The following is a 16,254-nucleotide window of genomic DNA, read 5'->3' on the forward strand; positions in this document are numbered from 1 at the left end:
TATCCTGGTAAAAAATAAGTCCCCAATCAATGGTGGCTCTAACCAAGCCTTTGTAGACCTGGAGTACTGAGAATGGGTGTGCCCTCCATCTCCAACTTGCGATTGCTTTTATAATGTTATTAACCTGCTTGGCTTTATTATTTACTGTTTCAGTGTGTCGATTCCAGTTGAGTTTATTGTTAATGTTGATCCCCAAAAATTTTGTTTCTTCCACTTCCTCAATGGATTTACCTTGGAGATCCAAACTGATAATGTCCCTCTTTCTTCTTCTGGTAAATATCATCATTTTAGTTTTTTCTGGTGCGATTTCCAATCCTCTGGCCTTCAACCAGACGTTTAATTTATCCAACGATTCCTCCAAAATTGATTTTATGAGTTGCAGGTCTTCCAATGCTATGTATAGAACATAGTCATCAGCAAACGATAGGAATCTACACCACAGGTGTAATTGTCTTTTTACCTTTAACATGTATATATTAAACAAGATGGGACTCAAGATGCTCCCTTGCGGAAGACCCTTCCTGGTGCTTTCTGTCTTTATCCTAGTTCCATTAATTTCAAAATGTAGTGTTCTTTCACGTAGCATTTTTTCTATCATTAATATAAGTTTTTCTGGTATGTCCAGCCATTTGAGTTCTCGTATTAATGTCGGGATGTCAACGTTATCATACGCTCCTTTGATGTCTAAGTATAGCGCACCCATGTACCGATCTTGCATCATGGCTAAATTGGCTTCTGAGATCAGTATTGCAGCGTTTTCGACGCAGGATCTGCCCCTCCTGAATCCATAAAACTCCTTTGGAAATATTTTATTGAATTCTATCCACCACATTAATCTGTCATTTATTATCCTTTCGAGTACTTTCATTAGACAATTGGACATTGCTATCGGTCTGTATCCCTTGGATGGCTTCGGGATCAGACACACCCTGTATTCTTTCCATCTTTCAGGCACTTCCGTCTCTTGTATTATATGGTTATAGATTTTACTGAGCAGAACGACTGCTTCCTGTGGTAATTTGCCTATTAGTTCGTATTTAATTTGGTCTGTCCCTGGTGCTGACTTCTTTTTTTTAAATGTTTCAATGGCCGTCCTGACCTCTTCAACTGTTATTTCCTGCTCTAACGTTTCCCTGCGCTCTGTAGTAGAGTTTTGTGGTTCTTGTAAAACATATTCATTATTCATGGATATAGTCGATTCCCCTGTCAATTTATTAATTGTTTCTATTATAGCTGGTTCATTAGGTGAGAATATTTCTGTTGAGTTTCGGTTACTGAATCTTCTTTTAAATCCTTTTACCACGTTCCACATCTTCTTGATTTCCATAGTTGGAGAAATACTATTACAAAATGACCTCCACGCTTCTCTTTTGGCTTTTCTTGCTGTTTTTTTAAATTCCTTGTGAGCTGCAGTGGCTTCCTCATATGATTCTACTCCGGGATGTTGCATAAATTGACGAACAGCACTTCTTCTTGACTGGACTTTACTTCTGCAATCCTCGTTCCACCATCTCGCAGGTGGGGGTGCTTTTTTTTTAATAACTGATTCCTGTTCCTTGTTTATATGCTTGTGGGTTTTAGACGGTTGTTTTCTTGATTGTGTTTTTTGAAGTCCTCTACTCCCTCTATTATAATTTCTACGAGTTTACCGTAGCTGTTTCTATCTATATTATCCTTCGTTTGAATATTGTTTGCTACATAAGAGGCGAACTTTGTGTCGTCCATTCCGCTTGTACTAATTTTATTACCACTGTTCTCTTTATAGAAGTTTACCTTGTCTATCCGGATGATGATGGGAAGATGGTCACTGCCCATGTTGTCAGGGAATACTTCCCATATTATTTTTTCGATCAACTGCCCTCCTACAAAGGTTATGTCAGGTACACTAACACAATTATCTGCATTATGTACTCTTGTCTGGCTTCCATTGTTAACGACAATAAATCCTGTGTCCTCTAGTACTTCTTCCAGCAGTTTACCTTGATAGTTATACTTGGTACTACCCCAGTCTGGACTTTGGGCATTAAAGTCCCCACAGACTATTAAGTTTTTGAATTTTTGTAATTCTTCCGTTAAATTTGTCCATTGCTGCCTAGTCAATGCCGCTTCAGCATCCGGTGGTCTATAAAAATTTGCCAGGTGATATTCCTCCTTGCCAGCCTCTAATTTGAATATAATGTGCTCCAATTTGCTATGCGTGTTGATATTTTGAATCCTGTGGTAGTACATGTCCTGCCTGATAAAGCAAACCACTCCTCCACCACCAGTATCTGTATCCCTGTCGGTTCTGATTATGTTATACCCTCTGAGTTGTAATTTATGATCCGGTTTTAGCCAGGATTCTGTTAATAGTAATATGTCTATTTGTTGTTCCGAGACAAATTGAGGTATAGAGTCCCATCTCTGCCAGAGGCTCCTCACATTCCACTGGCAGATTTTGATGGCCTTGGTTACTGTTAAATTGGCTGGCATGTTTTGGCTTTGATCGAGTCCTCCGCCTCGGTTTGTTCAACAACTTTCACTATATCCTCTTTGAACTGCTCTATTCCTGGTATTTCGAGTATTCGTGTAATCATTTTCTCCATGAGTGTGCTGACCGTAGTCTGGACCATTTTGGCCACCAGTTTGTCCATATAGTCCTTCATCTGTTCTTGTGTGAATGGACTCGCGTAAACTTCCATTGGCTGTTGTCCCTGAATACTGATAATCTTTTTTCCAGCGTTCCCTGATGCATCTGTTTGAGATGCTTGGTCATTCTCTCCTTCGACGAACTCCATAGTGGCATCCAGTTCATTGTCAAAATAAAAGGATCTATCGATTGACTCAAGTGTTGACGTGTTCAGTGATTCACTTGTGTCCCACTCGTTTTGCTGTTTATTTCTTTGTCTTCTACCCTGAGAAAAAATTTCTCTTTGGACAATTAAATTGGTTTTGTTAAATTCTGTTAAACTAAAATTTATTTGGAACAACTAAATTTTATTAGGTCAATATAATCTATTTTATCATTTTTAACAAATGATTTAATAGACTCTATTTGGTTGACATTAATATATCTCTCTTTAAGATAATAAAATCATTTAGTAAAGTTAAGAAAATATTTATTTAATGGACAACTAAACTATTTTATAGTGCCAACAAATCCAAAAATATTAGAGCAAAATATTATTATATTAACTCTAATAAATATTACTTAGACACAAAAAAATATATTCATTTAAAATAAATATATATATTTGTTCGAGGTTAATAAATATATGTTTGAACTTAATGATTATTGATTTAAAAGTTATGGTGTTAGGCAGCAGCAGCGGGAGTAGTTCGGTGCTCGCCACTAGATCGCGCCCACCATTTGTGGTGTCCCTGGTAAGATACTTATTTCAGAGTTTTTATATTCGCCAGCTTGAAGCATTCACGGGATGGGTTATCCGCTGAATATTTTGATAATAATATAGGGGTGTCCTGTATTACTCTATGACATCAATGTTTGTCCTGAACAATTTTTGTCGTAATACGAAAAAAAGTACGTGTGAAAGAAATAAATTATTTTTCTAAATATACATTTATTTAACTGTTAAATAAATATTCTGTCATTTTAAAATAATATTTAATTATTGTTAATAACTCATTCTCTATAATGATCACTCATATATTTCATTATGACTACTTTATAAGATCTACAGCTTATCAATTTGATTTTATGCTTGCTACTTAACGCATAATTATCTTTACTAAATATTTTATAGTTTCTAATAATTTGTTTTGTTGGTGAATTATACAATATTTAGTGAAAACAACCAAATATATGATTGGCTATCAAATCATTTTCTTGTCATAGCTAAAATTTAGTTGTCAGGAGAAAATTTTTTTCTCAGTGTAGTTTCCTTTATTGCTCTTCTTGCCTCATTTCTTGTCACCTTGCGTTTAACACTATAATTGATTATTTCTTGTTGTAATTGCCACTGTGAGCAACTCTTTGAAAGAGCCTCGTGAGCTTGTCCACAGTTCGGGCACCTTGGATTCATGGCTGTACACTCACTTGTCTCGTGATCTGTAAGTCCACATTTTTGCCACTTGCTTTGAGTGCTTCTACAATCTTTTCTTAGGTGGCCAAACTTTACGCACCTGTAACACATGACTGGCTTAGATATGTACTCAGTAATTGGTTTACTAACCTTGTAAATGGACGCTCTTGTAGGTAATATTTTGTCCCTGAAAAAGAGTTTGACTGCTGTTGTGTTCTCCAGTTGTGTTGATGTTCCTTCTGATGACTTTCCTGGTATTTGGTTCATTTTTACCTTTCTTTTCATTCTTTGTACTCTGACCAAGTGAGTGTCCTTCTCTTCAAACTTTATCGCCTTTTTAATCTCTTCTTCGCTGAGAGTTGGATCCACCCCTGTCATAACACCTACTTTATAAAACGTTTGGATAGGGATATATGCCACCCAATGTGGACAGATATCTTCTTTTATCCTGTCCATCAGTCTATTTGCATCAATGAAGTTGTCCAAAACGATCTTGTACTTCTCTCTACCAGCTGGTGAAATACTCAGCATAGAATTATAAAAACCTTCCATTTTTTTTCCTATAGACATGATGTGCAAATTTCCCAAGCTTTTACCTTCTTGTTCGTCGGCAACGTACACGATATATGGTCCCACATCTTTGCTGTCATACCTATTTTCTTCTATCAACCTTTTCTGTGCATTAGTTGTTGGTGATTGGTCTGTCCTTATTTTAATGTTTCTGTTGTTAGGTGATAATGACCCCTTTCTCTTGTTGCTATGATCCTCTCCCATTTTGTTGTGTGCAAAAAATTTATTTAATTTAGTATTTCACTGTGTAACGGTAAAAAAGCCACAAATTTCGGTAACTTGTCGTTATTTACCGCATTCTACCGTAATTTGCCGCAAATTAACGTAAAATGCGGCAAATTTGCAGTAAAGTACAGTAATTCGAATCTGCTAGGGGATACTTGACCATGGAAGCCCTCGTCGTTACTTCACGAGCCGTCCATTCAGTATTAGTATAGTAAATTTCGTGGCGCCTACTCAATGTTCGATATAATGTTATCATGTGATAATATTATTATAATTTAAAGCACTTTAAATTAAAATGTGGGCCACTGGGTATGCCAAAAGTACGGCGTTGAGTTTGATAGAGAAACCCGATGTTTTAGAGTATTCTGCAGCAACTCTGACCTAACATTGTTGTATGGTACGTAATCTTGCTTAAGAACTACTGCACACTGTTTCTATAGATCTCCGTAAGTCTTTAAGAAGAGTCTTAAGCAAGCCTTGATGAAATCTTCGGCTAGTTTACTTCTGAAATCCATCTTATTCAAGTCTTGTTTAAATCTTCCGTAAGAAATTTTTAAAGGAAATTCGTCAAGTCTCTTGATTAAGACAATACTACTAGGGCTTTTATTTTAAAAAGCAAAAAAAATGTATATGATCAAATTAAGAACGCGGACAAACGTGAAATTAGAACATCGACAGTTTATTATCTTTATTTGTCAGGAAGCGATTAATTTTTATATTGACAGCAAATATTTATTTATTCAATTGTTACTTTTTTTTTTTTTTTTTTTTTGATAAAAATGGATATAAATAAATTTTTTTATATAATTCATACTTACATGCGGATTGGTAACGAGCTTTTAAATTATTTATTAAGGTAAGCAATTAATAATTAATTTCAGTTACAAATAAAATAGTAATAAAAAAATTATAACGGAAAGTCTTTAATTCGAACTTAATTACGTCTTTTAATATAAATAAATTTGAAAATTATTGTTTTTAAATTTTAAAGCTTTGAATTTCAAAAAATTAATTTTTATAAAAATCAAACCTTGTCTATATCAATCGATATTTCGAATTCCGAAAATAAAAAATTCATCTTGAAGGTCGCCTAGAAATCGAGAATAATCTAACTGTTAATTTGAGTCCAAAGACGTTTCTTAATTTTAATTAATTTGGTAATTATGAATTTTTGAAAATTTTCTAAATTAGTTTTTCCATTTCAGTTAATTATTGATAATTTTTTAGAAAATGACATCAAAATTATTCATAATTATTTTACTAATTGCACTGGCTATTAATTTGAATGCCAAGAATTGTTCAAACTCACGTGAACCAGTAAGTCAAATTATAAATTTATGATTTCTAATAGAAACGTAAATATTTTTACGAAAAAAAAAAAAAAATGTAATCTCATATTTTTTTTTCTATTCAGTGTGGTCCACTGGCTGGCAGTGTGTGCTGTGAAGCCTTCAGATGTTGGCGAGGTCATTGTCTGATAAGTCGTTACTTGGCATAATAATTCTAAATTTTTGACAAAAATTATAGATGGAATTTTTTAATTAAAAGAGAAGTAGACTTCATGAGTCACTTAAGAGTTAATGTCTTCAAAATTCGATATCTTGAAATTTATCACTAGAAACTCAATCAACCAAAAATAAAAATTGTTCCTGAAAGTATTATTTTTGATTTAAGCCCAATCCTGATCCTTAATCTCAATTTTTACAAAAGTTATAAATTTGTAAAGCTCCCACTTCCAGAGTGAAAAAGAAATTCCCAACAATTTACCTCTATCATTGTGAATCTATATAGATCGATATCTTAGAAACTATTGATCGATTCCTAATCAAACACTAATGAAAGTTGCTATAGTTCCTACTTCCTTATTAATAAAATTCAATATTTCAAAAATCTTCTTTTATCTACATGAATCTATATAGATCAATATCTTCAAATCTATTACTCGAAACTTAATAAATCCAAAATGAAAATTGTTCCTTGAACCCTGACCTTCGATTCTAGACCAACAACGGACCTAAATTTTAAGATCATTTATGAATAATGAGAACAGCACTGGTCCTAAAATACTGCCCTGAGGCACACCTGGTAAACGCCATGATAAAATAAAAAGTTTGGAAAATCCAAATGAGCATGCCTTAAGCGGTCGTGTCATCCACGAATTATTTAGATTAAATGTTTACGTTACGATTTGTTAATTTTTTCATGAAGACTCCTATTTTTTTCTTTTTTTTTGCTTACATTTAAGGAACTATTAAACTAATTTATTATAATAAAAAATTATTATAGAAAATATAAAAAAATTCCTGCGGATAGAATGGAAATCTTTGCTAACGCCATCTAGCACGCTCCGATAGAAGAAGCAGGTCTTCACTAACTCTGTTTATATATTTTTTTTATATATGGCAGCCTGAGATGTAAATGTTTTAGCTTCGACAGTACACATTTTGTTATTTTATAATCAAACGAATAATAATAGAGTTGTGGTTTTTTAATCAGTTTGTTAGAACGAATTTACGGATATATTGAAATAAAATTCAAAAGAATTAGTTTTGTTTTCCGAAAGTTATGGAGATTACAAGAAGAGTGTTACATGTATTTTACAGGATTTTTTCTGAAAAACTCATTTTTTATCCAAATTGTGGGTTGGACCAGCTGTTTATTGTTTAGAAAAATGACCATTGATGTTTTCTTTTATTGGGGTATAAAGGCCGATCTACTTTAACCACTATATTATTATTTATTTAAATAAAACTCTGACGGACTCCAGTTTATTAATTTTTAGGCGAGAGTAGAGCATACCTACGCTCGCGCTTAAGGCATACAATATTGTCATTATTACGTACTGCATGCTTCCAACCAGTTAGATAAAAATACATCCAGCGTACAACTTCTGTAGAAAAGCCAATGTTAAAAAGTCTGTTTAGGAGTTAAATATGGTCAACCGAATCAAAAGCCTTGGCAAGATCAATGAGGACCGCGATAGTTATCATTTGCTCATCAATAACTAACCGAATATCATCAAACGAATCTTATAACTGCTATTTGTGTACCCATTCCAGTTCTAAATCCAGTTTGTCTGGGGTCCATTAGTATCATATTCATTTAGATAACGAATAATTTGATCAAGTACGATTCTTTCACAGATTTTCGACATAGAACAAAATATGGATATCGGTCGTATGTCAGATGGGCATACAGGATGAAGAACCTTTGGAATTGGAGTAATTAACGAAGACTTCTACAGTGTAGGAAAATATCCGTTGTCCAATGATTGATTGATAAGTTTGGTGATCAGTGGTGCTAATTCTACCTTAAGCGATCTGAATACTTGTACTGGCAAGTTGTCGACACCGGAAGCCTGAGACGTACCAACTAATTTTACGTCATAGTACGTACGTACAGCAGAAATGAGGAGAAAAAAGTGGCATCACAGAAATAAATGAGGAATAGTTTTAAATAATTTCAAATAATATGGATTAAATTTAAAAAAAGTTTGTAATTTATAAAATTATAAGTTAAATAAAAATTAATAATGAAAAAAAATTATTTAAATAATCATATAATCATAGTAATAATAAAAAAATAAAATATTAATAATTATCATGAGCGATTAAGGTGTACACTTTTGAGTTTTCCAACATTTCTTAGTAATTATTTTGATGACTACCAAATCATTTTCATCTGCTTACTTTTTTTAGCGCACGTAGCATACAACTCGCATTTTTTAATTATTTTTTTTTTTAAATAAGAAACTTAATTAATTTTAATATCATGTAAGTGAGTGATTGTCTAGTGGGTGTAGTGTGCAGAGAGTCAACGCTGGTAAAACGACTCTAAGCTGAGTTATAGTCCGAGAGCTGATGAGCAAATTTGGGCAGGTTCTTGAGGCACTTAGCAAATTTTTGTGTGTCCCTGAAAGACCCCTAAAAAAGATAATCGAGGTCTAGCTGGAGGGTAGCAGCCCCCCTGCAACCCTTGAATTTTTGAAAAAGGAAAATTTCCTTATACAAAAAATGTTTTTGAGGCATTTTGATTTATATATATATATTGAAGTTAGATATGTAAAGAATCGATACATGAAAAAGCCAGATCAATTAGTCGGCACTTAATGTCAGCCAGACTAGTAAAAAGTGGTTTGTAAAACTAATTCAAAAAATGATCTTGAGGCACTCTGCAATTTTGAGAGGGTAATTTAGGTAATTAAACATAAATAATCCCAAAAAGCCAGATCATTTTGATGGCACTTTCGATCTGCCAGATCGTCGTAAAGTTTCGCGTAAGTGTGTGTGAAGAGCACTATGTGACTCGTAGAGTGATTTATTATTTTAAATTTTATTATTGCTATTATAACTGTTATTATTATTATTAGGATTACTTATTTACTCCGAAATTTTAAATTAACCGCACTGTAGGTCACGTGGTCTCGCGAAAAATCCAGTGACTCAAAAACCGGGAAGCTGATTTTAAGAACTTTATTATTGGCATATTGAAGAAAAGAGACGAGCCGAAAGATTCGAAAACTAATTGTCAATCTCTCTTAGAAGAGTCAGGGATATGGTTGAAAATCCTGTGGCAACAAGTGTCCGGCCGAATCCCATACTTTTTAAATCATTGGAGAAGGCAGAATATTTTCAACTTCGGGAAGTCATAGATCATCGGTTGTTCAACGAGGATTCAACTTCGTGCGGAATTATCACGATGGAGATAGTAAGTTTTTTTTTATTCATTTATTTTGTGTATTTTCACCTAAATTTTTCAAATGAAATCAATAAGTTCAAAATAGAGAAATTGCGTGTATTGTAATTAAAATTTTTTTTAAGTTTAATGAAAGTTCTTAAGAAAAATAGAGGGAAAAGTAACATAATTGTCGACATCTCGGTTAATTTTTAAATTAGAAAACGTTTATTTAAAAGTGTTAATGGTATCTTAAGATACATATTTAGAATTCTAAATAGCCGTTTGAAATTTTCACGATTTTTCAACAAAATCAGTTTTTATTCAATGTTAAAGTTCATATAACCCTAAAACTAAAACTCATAGACAATTTCGGTAAAAATAATCTTAAAGCTTGTTTAATAAGCTTTAATTTTTGTCCTTAAACTTAAAGTTTTGACTATTTCTTCCAATAATTTGATAACCTTAAAAATTTGGACAGAATCAAGACAATTACTAATTATGGTTTTTATCCCTGATACAAAAATTGTAATTTTAACTATCTAAAATGGTAATAACATTTTTCAGTGGTTATAATGATCAGTATTACAATTGAAAATGATAACCGTTACAATTGATGATGGTAACGGTTACTATCGAAAATGCTAATTGTAATTATTAAAAATTATAATTGTTACAATAGAAGATGGTAGCTGTTAACAGGTAACATGGTAATTACCATTCAAAGTTGTAAAAATTCTTAACTAAGAATGTGTGTGTGCTCGCGTGAGTGTGTGCATGAGTGCGCTCGCGCGTGTGTGTGCATGTGTACGTGCGAGAGTATATGTGTGCACGTGTGTGTACATGTGGTCGCGCGGGTGTGTGCGCACCCGTGTGCATGTTCGCGGGCGAGTGTCGCATTTGTGCGTGCACGTGCGTAGATATATGTATGCATGTGTGTGTGTGCGTGTGTGTGCGTGTGTGTGTGTGTGTGTGTGTGTGTGTGTGTGTGTGTGTGTGTGTGTGTGTGTGTGTGTGTGTGTGTGTGTGTGTGTGTGTGTGTGTGAAATTAATCACTTCCCCAGTTAATCAAATTACACATAGACAAGCGTCAGACTATAACGTTTATATTTTAATTTTTTAATAGCTTAGATGGTCATCATTATTTTGGCTGATAGTAACCATTACCATCAGGTTATTAAGAATTACGATTTTTTATAATAGTAGTAATTATTTAAGATAATAACAATTATAATTTCTGGTTATCATAAATAATTGTAAACTTTACCATACAGATGGTAGACACTACCATTCAGATTGTTTTTTTAATAATTTAAATGATATTATCAATCATATAATTGAGTTTAAAAATTGTACTATAACTTGATGGTAACTTTTACCATAAAAGTTTCTCCGTGTAGTGAACAAAATAATCTTTAACTTTCAAAATTATTTCATATTATAAAAGTATGCCTTTTATTACTTATTATGTTTCAAAAGTGCGCCGTATGATCGTATGAATATAACCAGTCTTATCATCACCATATCGCCTTCAATTCTTAAGGCATCCTAATAAAATTTTTCACACTCATTCTATAAGTAATTATCTTGATCAATTTTGAAGATGGAATAAACATTTCAATCAGTTTAGAAGTTACGTAGAAATTTTCTTTTTATAAAAAAATTTATAATATTTTTAATAAAAAATTTAGAAAAAAAAATTATTTATAAATCTCGAATTTTCGATGAATTGAGTATATTTTCATCAATACATATTTTATTATGTACGTATTATTGTTTCTTAACATATAAGTATAAACACATTTTCGTTTATCCATAAGTATAAACAAATATTAATCAGATTTTAAATCAATAACTTGGCCTATAGACATAACATATAACCACGTTTACTTAAAGCTAGTTTGTCAATCCGAGATTTTAGTAGTACGTGATTAAATTAGTATCGCTCGTAAATTTAATATATAAGTAGGTATACTAACAATATCGCGTTACATTACAGATGCCATAAGGGTGTATAATTTTTATACGCCCTTATGGCTCCCGGCGTGGGTACCGGGAGCCATAAGGGGTATGAAAAAATTTATTTTTCGGGGATTGACGTTATTATGTTCTAAAAATTTAATCGTAAAAAAAATCAAATTTCTAAATTTTTATTTTTATTATACTTAAAAGAATATATATATTTTTTTTTTAAATTAAAATTTTTTTACTAACAATAAAAAAATTTTTCTAAATTCGAATGTTTTTTATCAGTCTTATACTTTAAGATCACAATCACATTGATTCCGGAAGTTAAATTTTTCTATACGCCCTTATGGCTCCTGGTACCAACCTCGAGAGCCATAAAGGCGGACAAAAAAATTTAATTTTTGAAAAAAAATTTTTTTTGTGTCTATTATACTTATAGAACATAATTACGTCAATTTCCCAAAAAAAAATTTTTATACGCCCTTATGGCTTTTCAGCGGTATATTTTGCAGGTATACGCCCTTATGGTATCTGTAACGCGATATTTAAATCGTGGATTCCGAATCTTGGATTGAAAAATTGACCTTCAAAAATTGGCTTCTACCCTAGTAAAAATGAACAAGGGCCACCTGCGTTTTGAACTCGACGTGAGCTAGCGAAAAATTGGAGCCGTGCTGAAAATTTTCGAAAAATCTACCTTCCATTTTGGTTGCCAGATGGCATTCTTTTATAATGTAATTGTTGTTGATAAATTCATTATGACATTTGTGACTATTTTTTAAATTTATTATATCTGAAAAGAATGTACCTGAAAATCGGAGCGTTTTTCGTGCAACGAAAATGAAAACAATGTATGTAATTAGACTGCTTAAGGAATAGTTGGAGTGGCTTGCAGTTTTCGGCTGACATACTAGTACCTGCGCGAAACATTTCAAAAATCTAGATCCGATTGATTTTTTACTTTTCATTTTTTTTTTTTATATTTTCGTTCCGCGAAAAACGTTTAAATGTAGTTTTCAGAAAAAAATACAAAAAATTTTTCGGAAGGCACGATATATGAAATATTTCAGTTTTTTCAATAAATCCGTTGTTTTTTCGAAGTCAGAAACCTTCGATTCTCAATTTTTTTGTTTAAAAAAAAACTTCAACTAAGACAGTATTTAACCCCGCTATTCCTATTTTGTGCCGACTTTCTTTTATATTTTTTTTTTCGATTGAAAATATAAAAATTTCTAAATTTGGCTTACGTTTTATGACTTTGCGCTAAAGTTTTTTTGGATTGTTTTTAAAAGCTCAGAAGTTGAATAAAATTGGACAAAAACAACCGTAAAGTGTATTAGGGGCAAGGATTGATTTTTTCGGAAGAAAATTCCCAATTTTTAAATATAGTGAAACCTAAACCTACAATTAACCTTCTCAATAAGACAATTTATAGATAAACTCAGAAAAATATAGATAGCCCGAACTGGGAATCGAACCCAGACCCTGTCGGTATCGCGCCGAGTGCTCTACCAGTTGAGATATCCGGTACTATACTATATTCCGTTCAATTTGATCTAAAATTGTTTATAAGGCTATCTATATTTTTCTGAGTTTATCTATAAATTGTCTTATTGAGAAGGTTAATTGTAGGTTTAGGTTTCACTATATTTAAAAATTGGGAATTTTCTTCCGAAAAAATCAATCCTTGCCCCTTATTTACTTTACGGTCGTTTTTGTCCAATTTTATTCAACCTGAGCTTTTAAAAACAATCCAAAAAAACTTCAGCGTAAAGTCATAAAAAATAAGCCACATTTAGAAATTTTTTTATTTTCAATCGGAAAAAATTAAAAAATAAAGGAAAATCGGCACAAAATGGGAATAGCGGGGTTAAATACTGTCTTGGTTGAAGTTTTTTTTTAGACAAAAAAATTGAGAATCGAAGGTTTCGGACTTCGAAAAAATAACGGTTTTATTGAAAAAACTGAAATATTTCATACATCGTGACTTCCGAAAAATTTTTTGTATTTTTTTCTGAAAACTAAATTTAAAAACACAAATTTTGAAAAAAAAAAAAAGTGCCGAAAGATTAATTTGTGAGAAAGTTATAGCAATAAAAAAAAAAAGTGCGGTTTTTTTCAAAAATTCGTAACTCTTTTTGGGTTGGGTAAAAAAATCTGAAAAAATTCAGAAAAATGTCTTTAGTAGGATAAAAAATGATAAAAAAGTTTCAGCGAAATCGAAGGGGGTCGGGTCAAAACCTCGGTGATTTGGCATGAAATGCCCCAAATACTTTCAGCTTCCGTGTTAAAAGAGTTAAAGGTAATGACGAAATTACACGGGAATCAGCCTTTTTGTTACCACCAGGCAGCTCTCGATAATCGAACTTTCGCACTAAGTATTATAAAAAATACAAAAATATTATTGATACATAACTAAAATAAATTTAATGAGCTATTCATTCCAATTACTATAATTTCAAATTTCTGTAGCTTCCAAATAATTAATTCTTTGAAATTTTTTTCATTATAAAAATTCTTTTCTGACAAAAAAAATCGCCACGTATATGAAATCATTATTGATTTTATAGTTTTAATGTTGACAATACTTAATATCGATCATTCACTGGCCCACTTAAACATAAAGGTAATTAACTTTATTACTTATCGGAACACATTTAATAGAATTTCGAGGAATTACACAAAAAATCAGTTTTAAAATCGCATTGACGTTGGATGGAATTAAATATCAAGTTATTAATTACTTACTGGTTTTTTAGAAATACTTTATTTATATTTAATTATGAATAATACCATTTTATCTGATGATAATCAACCTTCTCATGTGAAATTTATTATTATCAAATTTATAGAATATGTAAGTCATTGACAACTTTTTTTTTTTTTTTAATTTTCTCTGTAGATACCGGATGAAATAGTATATTACACAACTAGAGAAGTAAAGTAAGAAATGTCTCAGATCGCATGTAATTGTTGGCCGAGGCGAAGCCGAGGTCAACAAACATGTGATCCGAGGCTTTCTTATTTACTTCCCTAGGTGTGTAATATACTATTATACAATCGTATAAAATTATATATCAATTATATATAGACTATATATAAATTGGATAGAAAAAATGGCCCGATCCAATTGTATACAATCTGTATAGAAATTGTATACAATTCTATACAAATTGTATACAATTCTATATAATTATATACGATTCTATATAATTGCAATTATATAGAATTGTTAATAATTATATAGAATTGTATACAATTTTTATACAGATTGTATACAATTGGATCGGGCCATTTTTTCTATCCAATTTATATATAATTTTATACAATTGTATAAAATCTTTTTTCATCGGGTAATTTTAAAAAATAATTTAATAATACAATTGTCTAAACTCGTCATTATTTTAGATAGTGTTGTGGACTATTGTAGGATTACATTTATATTCAATATTTCCTATTGATGTTTTTCCATGGATGTTTTTAGATATCGGATCGGAAATAGGAAATTTAATTATAATATCTGTTCTATTCTTTAGTGGACTACTTAAAATTCGTATAAATCGAACTATCGTAAGTTAAATAACCACTTATACACTGTAAAAAAAAAAAATGCGGTAAGTCTAGGCAGTGTAGGTGTTAAAATAACACCGCCGCCGGTGTAAATATGCTTTACCGGTGTTAAAATCTTTTACTTTATGAATATTTAGTTACTCGATCACTACAGTTAAACAGTATTTTCAATAATTAATTTAGTTATTGGTGATTGAAATGGTGGGCGTAAAATTGTGTAATTTTTAAATAAATTACATATAACATAAATAATTATTTTAATAAGTACATAGCAAAATTAAAATTTCTTCCAGATAATATTCATTGAATTTTTATAATTTTCTATATGTAATATACTTTTTTACTCTAATTTCTGTGCGTGGATTTTTTTTTTACACCGATTTAACACCACCTAATGACACCACCTACACCGGTGTTAATTCGTTTTAACACCGATTTTTTTACAGCGTATAATTCAATAAAAATCAGTTAACAAAATTTATATTTTAATAATTTGAATGAATAATTGTTGTTGTCTTACCAGCATGGATTTTTCAATTTAATTGGATTTATATTATTTATTGCATCTGGAATAAGAATTATTTATGCTTTTAAGAATAAAAATGCCCAAGTTAGACATAATCTTGCGGAATTCTTTCCTGGTTATCACTTTGAAGACATGGAACATAAATTCATACGAGAATATGTACGAGGATCATTAAGCATCGTTGAAGGTCTTATTTTACTAATTGATTCAATTCTTTCTTTCAAAAAAATTGTGTAATTATTAATTAAAGAAATAAAAATTTATTAATTAATAAAAAATTTTATTTTTATATGCAACATTAATTTAATAAACAATTTTAAAGTAGGAAAAATAAATTTACAATATTATGTTTTTTTTTTTTTGAAAATATAAAAGTCATTATGAATACTTATATTATATACAAGATAAAAATACTTAAGCATAAATTACGACAAAATTATAAACCCGAAGTTTTAAATCCATTACTAAGATTTAGAGAACTCATTCTGATTGAAATTATTTCAGATTTGTATAGTCCTCGAGTTTCCCATTGATTTAACATTTTCCTCATATCGTTTTTCAGTTTTTCATTTTGACTCAAAAATATAAATGCTTTGAATAAGTAATCTGTAAATTCTTCTGCCAATTGACACAAACCCATTTTTCGTCCAGTTTGAATAAAGTCGTGAGCAAACTGCATAAATAATAATTTTCGTTTTA

At 31.2% G+C, this 16,254-nt stretch overlaps 1 long non-coding RNA gene across 1 annotated transcript; it reads left to right on the forward strand.

Annotated features, from left to right (window-relative positions):
- The first annotated feature begins 5,647 nt into the window (after nucleotides 1–5,647).
- LOC130666973 (uncharacterized) lies at nucleotides 5,648–6,443 on the forward strand. The gene is made up of 4 exons (XR_008989774.1): nucleotides 5,648–5,673; nucleotides 5,809–5,974; nucleotides 6,045–6,134; nucleotides 6,232–6,443. It is a non-coding gene; the product is annotated as an uncharacterized LOC130666973 (long non-coding RNA).
- Nucleotides 6,444–16,254: the final 9,811 nt, after the last annotated feature.

The sequence above is a fragment of the Microplitis mediator genome, chromosome 4 (genome assembly GCF_029852145.1).
Source record: "Microplitis mediator isolate UGA2020A chromosome 4, iyMicMedi2.1, whole genome shotgun sequence".
NCBI lineage: Eukaryota > Metazoa > Arthropoda > Insecta > Hymenoptera > Braconidae > Microplitis > Microplitis mediator.